Below are 7,212 nucleotides of genomic sequence, written 5' to 3'. Positions count from 1 at the left end.
CTAGGTACAGTTCCTATAACCATGGAGATCATGCCTCCTAGGTTCTCTGGAATAGTTCCAGTCTCAAATAGTATGTGGTATTGTCAAGACCCAGTGTCAACTTCTGTTCTCATTTTTTATTCTGAAAATATAGTTGTCAAACCATAGCACTTGTAAAGACTGTGCTGGCACATTTTATTCTAAAGATATATGTGTCTGTCCCCTGCATTAGTCTGTGATCTTTTTGAGGGCAGGGGCTTTATCTTCATCTGTGTATACCAGTGTGGAGTGTACTAACATTAATAAAGCAAATGTATTTCACAGGGCCTAGCTTCCAAAGCCCTGTAGTTTCAGGTATAACCTAACTTTTAAAAATTACACATAGAAATGTTAAGCCTGCAAAATAAAGGAAACTTTCCACAGGCTAAAGTCTCTCTTGTAGATAAAGAATTGTAACACAGCAAAATCGCTGGCTCCAAGGGCAGATGTCCTTGGTGCAACTAAACCTAATGACTGTTGGCATGACAATTATCTTACTGTTCCTTTTCTGTAACTTTCTGACCTGGAGAATAAATACTGAGAGAAGACCCCAGTTCAATGATAATTTCCCGAGGAGAAATGCCTCTGTCTTGAGGGTTCGTGGAAATTAACCCCTTCGGGACTTCTCACTGCTCAGAAGAAATGGGCTTTGAGTAATCCTTTTTGCGTCTTCATCACCCAGGGGGAGAGGTGACATACCAGGAACTCTCATAGTGCCTGGGACATAGCTGAGGCTAAACAATGGTAATTGAATTAATTAATTAACTAATGACTAATTGAATGAATAAGGTACCCATCCTTTTATTTTTTTTTTTTCCTAAGAGGTTTAAAGTTTTTAGTTTTACAAATCACAATTGATGGATACCAAAGCCTTCACCTGTAGAGACCATGCTCCAACTTGAGCTCAGGGCACCACTCTGCAAGAAGAGCTGCTCCCAGGAAAGGGGGTGGCACAATAGGCAGAAACCTGTGAAATCCAAAGTCTATGGTGGAGAGGGGTCAGGGCCCGCGAGTCTCACCCAGAGCAGACATAGAAGCCACAGTGCATGCACTCAATAATGTAAGAGATTTCCAGCTTGTTTTTTGGAACCGGGCAAATGCAGTTCATCGTGAAATTGGTGTCTCGTGTCTGAACGCAGCGCAGGCAGCACAAGTTCTCATACCCCTGCTTTTCCATTTTGCAATCAGGTTTTTGTCTGCCTAGCCTTCTTTAATACAATATTCATGTAATTTTCTGCTTATGGCTTTCCACTTGTAAAAGATGTCAAAGATATAACGGGTTTTCTGGTGGTGGATTCTGAAGATGGGCCACAGAGATTCCACTTTCCTCTTTCCCTCATGAAGTTCTGTTTCAGCTTCTCTCATCTTTTGATCTAATTCATCCAGTATTGGCTTGATCAACTCTCAGCCATCTGGGGGAGCTTTCCAGCTTCTTTTGACTTTAGGCAATTTTTTACCCCACAAGATAATTTGCAAAGATCTGAGGATCTGTTTCCCAAGAAAGTAATAGAAAGATCTTTGGTCTCTGCAGTTACAGGCTTGGATTATTGTCCAGCTGGTATGTTATTGTCCAGTTCTGTAACTTTGGGGAGCTCACTTTCCCTCTTTGGTCTTTATTCTCATCGTAAGCCCTTGCAACTTGGGCTGCTACTTTGCTAGTCCCATCTTCTTATTCTTGCTTCTACATTGCTCTTGCCAGTCTCCTGCCTCTTCATTCTGACCTTAGGAACTGTTCTAAGACATGAAGGATGCTTTAATAAAGCTGTGTGTACACTCTCACATGCACTCAAGTCTGTATGTGTGGCCCTATTTTGAGAGCAATGGGTTGCCCCCCTTATCCAAAGTACATGTTGGTGAACTCCCTTTTCCATTTCTTTGGGGGCACCAAGCCAATGTGTCCTGCTCTGCCCCTGCTTCCACACCCTGCCACGTCATCTCAGTTCTGCTATGCCAAGAATGTTACTAAGTAGAGTGACTGCATGACTCAGAGGGCACCCTAAGGATTGAGTAGGAGTGGGGGCAGAGACAAGGTTTAGGGGGAAAAGACGGCAGAGACCTGCTTCTTAACCAACCCTAGCTCCACTTTTTGAATTTTACCTTCATCCATTCATATATGAGGGTACTTCAAAAAGATTGAATTAAAAAATAATACGAATCTTTCCATGAAATTTTTGAAGACTCCACGTATTTAGGAGACATATATTGGGCACCTACTTTGTGCCAGGCACTATTCTATATGCCTGCAATACAAAAATTGGATAAGATGTAACCTTTTCCCTGAAGAGCCCAGTCTTATGAGGGTGACAGACAGGTAAACAGGCTGACATAATACAAGGTGGTAGGTATAATAGTAGTCATTTTCTGGTTCACAAAGGAGAAACAGAGGCCTCTAAGAAGCTACAAACAGGGATTTGTCTTTCAGAAGGGCTAAAATCAGATTCACAGATCAGCTCCCAGGGACAAGTTCCCCCTGTTTGACTGTCTTGGTCATTTAGGGTCTACTTCCAATTTTTATTTAATTAATTTATCTTTTTGGTGGCTGGCCAGTATGAGAATCCATCCCCCTCCCCTTCCCCTTTTTAAAGATGACCGGTAAGGGGATCTTAACCCTTGACTTGGTGTTGTCAGCACCACACTCACCCAGTGAGCTAGCCAGCCAGCCCTGTATAGGGATCTGAACCTGCAGCCTTGGTGTTATCAGCACCGTAGTCTCCCGAGTGAGCCACTGGCCGGCCCTGAGAATCCAAATCCTTGACCTTGGTGTTATAACACCATGCTCTAACCAACTCAGCTAACCTGTTAGCCTGTTGTTTCCAGTTTTAAAATCAGAAACAGCTTTACCTCTACACCAGCTAACTTCTACAGTAACTCAAGAAGTGGTAACAACTCCATGCCTTTTCTGGAAACAAAGATAATTTATTCAACAGATACTTATTTATTGAATACCTATGAGCCAAATTGTGTGCTAGACAGTGTGCCCCACACTGCCTAGTTCCTATACTGTTTAGTTGGGTGAGGGGTATAGGTATAGGCAATCATAAAATACTCCAACATTACACAGTTCCACTGCTGTGGAATTATTAATGGCAAACCAATTCATTTGAAGTTTTGTTTACTGTCAGTACTCAAAGGAGAACCAATAATCCAGCAGGTGGCAGCAGGAAAACAACGATGTTATATCTTGATGAGTCTGAGGTAAATGCGTGGGGATATTATTCTATGGACATTTGGTTCCTAGGTCCCCTTTCAGAACTCAGAAGACATCCGGAAAGAGGATATCCAGGCCATATTGGCGGCTACGAAACCTAGGATTTTTTCCATTCCTCTTCATTTATTCATTCCACGAATAATTATTGAGAGCCTACTATGTACAAATTCACGGGAGGAAATAGAGATAGATAACGAGAGTAAACCAAAACATAGTCCTTGCTTTCCAGACGCTTACGGTCTGTTCAGATCCCCACCAGGGTTCACAACCTACAGAGTACTCTGTTAAAACTGAGCATAGTACGAAGACTAAAAGAGGGACGGGGAGGGGGGGGCGGATTTCTCCATGGCCTTTGGAGTATAGATAATTTAGACGCTAAAGGCTTGGATCTCGGGAAGGTTTTAATATAGTCTAATCGCTTTCCGTGGCCTTTTGACAGGTCTTCATCCATTCATTTTTCAAATACTTACTAAACCCGTCCTGCATTTTGCTTGAGGCAAACATAGATCTATTTCGAATGTCATTCGGAGGAAGGTAATACATGCACGCACGTTAAAGTAGATAGTAAACAGGGCCGGCCCGTGGCTCAATCGGGAGAGTGCGGTGCTGGCAGCGCTGAGGCCGCAGGTTCGGATTCAGAGGATGGCGGGTGCGCTCACTGGCTGAGCGTGGTGCAGACCACACCGTGTCGAGGGTTGTGATCCCCTTACCGGTCAAAAAAAACCCCAAAAAACAAAAACAAAAAAAACACTAAACATGGTAGTAAAACCAGAAAAGTGCTGGGAAGAGTTATTGGTTGGTTGTGACATTCTACTATTTAACGTCGTTGGCTTGACACCTGCGCTTCCGTCCGGAGTTCTTCCCTGGGCTTTGAATTTCAGAGGACCGGCCGGGCCAACGCTTATCCCGAGTTGAGAGCACGCAACCTGGGCCTTCCAAAGAGCTGATTCTAACTTAACCTACCGAGGCACCGTAGGGGAGGTCAGCTGACTAGGGCTCTCACATCGTCCACCCGTGGATTCGTTAGGTCGTGAGGGACCCACCTCACGTGATCATCAGAAGCCTCCCGATTGGCTTTGCTCCTCTCCCCTATTGAGAGGGTTGGAACCCTGAGAAGGTCGGGCGCATGCGCAGTGCGCCGATTTCCTTGGCCACCCGAAGAGGAGCGGCGGGGTTGGGCGATAAACAGGCCGTGGCTAGGGAAGAGGGGGAGGGGGCGTTCGCTCCTCCCGGACTTATGTCTTGTTCTTCCTTTAGGTGTGGTTTGGTCCAGACACGAGATCCCAGTGGGTGGCTCTTGCCTACTCCCTTGTGAAAGGGGAAAGCAGCTCCTACGTAAAGGAGAACGCGGGTTCTGTGAAGAGACGTAGGGAAGATTCAGTTCCGAGAAGAGGAAGAGCCCGTTTGAAAGGGAGCCGGGCCGCTGAGGGGTAGGGGGCTGCCAAGATGGCGTCGGCCTCTTCTGGGCCGTCGACGGTCGGGTTTTCATCTTTTGATCCTGGGGTCCCTCCCTGTGCCTCGTCCTCAGGTAAGCAGGGCGGGGCGTGGGCAGGGGGACTGGTGAGGACTAGGCGATGGGAGGAAGAGCGAAACCTGGGAGGGCACCTGTAGCTGGGAACGTGGGAGGGGTTGCTGGTAAGTAGCACAGAGGGCGGGGCTTTCAAACATTTCTGAGAGGGCAGGGGGAGTCTGAGTATAGGGGTTTGATTGAGAAAAAGAGGAGCTGTTGAAAACACTGGATTTCTTCGAGGAGACCGGGTTAAGGACTTTGAGGAGAAGGGATAGAAATTGAAGGTGGAGGGGTGGATAGAAAGGAGACAGAAGAGAAACGGAACACAGTAGAGAAACTAAAGTAAACGGAGGCCTGATCAGTACAGAGGAGCTACCTTAGTGTCAGAGGCTGGTAGAATCCAAGTCGATTGTGGGGTTAATTGTATAAAAATGTTGAAGAGAAGCCATGGGACTTAAGTGTAGAAGTTATGGGACGCTTTCGATTGCTGGTTAGATAGGGAACCATGAATTTTGTTGGGGGTGGGAGTTTTTGGAGCCGTCTTTTTCCTCAGAGACGTCCCCTAATGCGTCATTCCTTCTCACGTCGCGCCCCCCGCCCCCAAACACGCGCGTGCGCTCGCGCACACGCACGCAGGCATACTTTCTGAAGCTAACTCCTTTAGTGACTCCCATCTCTAGACTGCCCAACTTTGGGATGGAGTGGGAGGTTTTGAAGACAGCCTGAGGAATGTGGGAAATTAGGGTCAGAAGACCCTAAAGACAGATGAGGACGATGGAATGGAGTCTTTAACGCAGGAGAGGCTGAAGGAAGTGATGTTGGGAATTAGGCCTGAGAAAGATGGGTGGGGGGTAGCGCTCGTGCTGTAAAGGAATATTGCATAATGGAAATGGACTGGAAGAATGTGTAGGCTGTTATCAGGGAATTGGAAGTCAGAGAATGGAGCCAGGGAATAAAGAGAGCTCAAAGTAGTTAGAAACTAATGAAGATTGAGGAAGAGCTGAGGAGGCCCACAAGAAAAGCGACAGATTGTGTGTAGGAGGGAAAATGTGTGTATTGGGGGGGCTTGGGGGTGAGTCAGAAACTGTTCTAGAGCTTTCATCTGAAATGTCTGGTGTCCCGCAGTGACTGTTGCCTGCAGACTGCGAATAGGAGAGACTGCTTGGATGCTTTACTTGAGATTTTGACATTTCCTTAGGTCTGGGGTTGCATCCTTGCCGTTTTGTTTTGTTTTCCATGGCTGGCCGGTTCAGGGATCTGAATCCTTGAACTACGTGTAATAACACGTACTCTAATCACCTTGCCATTTTGATTTTGTTAAATAGAGGGTTCCATCTTTCACATTCCAGCTCAGATGAGGGAATATATAGTTACAAATATCTTTTTCATAAGCTGCGGATTTATTTATGTACATCTATTTTTAGTTTTTTAAAAGGTGATTTTTGCCTTTCCTATAAAAGCATTAGGGGGTCAGAACAACTCATGCTGCATTCTAAGTGTGAAAAAGGGTAAAATAAGAGTGACAGGTTTTTTAATACAGTAGCTCCTTAGTTTGAAACCTTCTTCCCTTACTCTCCAACCCAGAAAGAAGAGTGGTTGTGTGTGGTCCTTAAGCAAACTTCTCAACTCTCAAGTCAGGTATTCTCTTTGTTAGAAACCAGGTTAATCTTAAAAGCCATGCGTTTATATCCCCAAATTTGATTCAGCCTCTATCTCATGGAAGTACCTGCCTGGTAGACAGGTTTAGGAGTAACAAGGAAATATTTGTCACTTGTTGATACATCTTCCTCCTCTACTCCTATTTCAGACAATCCTTACATCTATTTTAAATGTTACTATTTGATTTTTTTTGTAGGTTTTTATGTTTTCTGTCAGATTCTAGGTCTAGCAGTTAATAATATATAAATGTTTTTGTGTTTTAACCAGAAAGTCAAATATTAGGCTTCAGTGGACTTTTTTTTTTTTCTTTTTTTAAAAATGACTGGTAAGGGGATCTTAACCCTTGGCTTGGTGGTGTCAGCACCACGCTCAGCCAGTGAGCGAACCGGCCATCCCTATATAGGATCCGAACCCATGGCCTTGGTGTTATCAGCACCACACTCTCCTGAGTGAGCCACGGGCCGGCCCTTTCAGTGGGCTTTTAATATCTCCTATGACTGTTCATATATGAAGTCAACGTGTAGAAATGTCTAAGTTAAAAATAAATAGCTTTAAATTCTTTTTTATTTTTTTATTTTTATTTTTATTTTTATTTTTTTTTAAAAGATGACCGGTAAGGGGATCTTAACCCTTAGCTTGGTGCTGTTACCACCACGCTCACCCAGTGAGCTAACCGGCCATCCGTATATGGGATCCGAACCCAGGGCCTTGGTGTTATCAGCACCACACTCTCCCGAGTGAGCCACGGGCCGGCCCTTTTTTTTAAATTTTAACTTTTGTTTCTTTCACCCTCCTCTTCTTCTTTGGCAAATACTAA

The sequence above is a fragment of the Galeopterus variegatus genome, unplaced genomic scaffold (genome assembly GCF_000696425.1).
Source record: "Galeopterus variegatus unplaced genomic scaffold, G_variegatus-3.0.2 Scaffold103, whole genome shotgun sequence".
Lineage (NCBI taxonomy): Eukaryota > Metazoa > Chordata > Mammalia > Dermoptera > Cynocephalidae > Galeopterus > Galeopterus variegatus.
The sequence above is the reverse complement of the archived record's forward strand: the minus strand, read 5'-3'. Positions refer to the sequence as shown.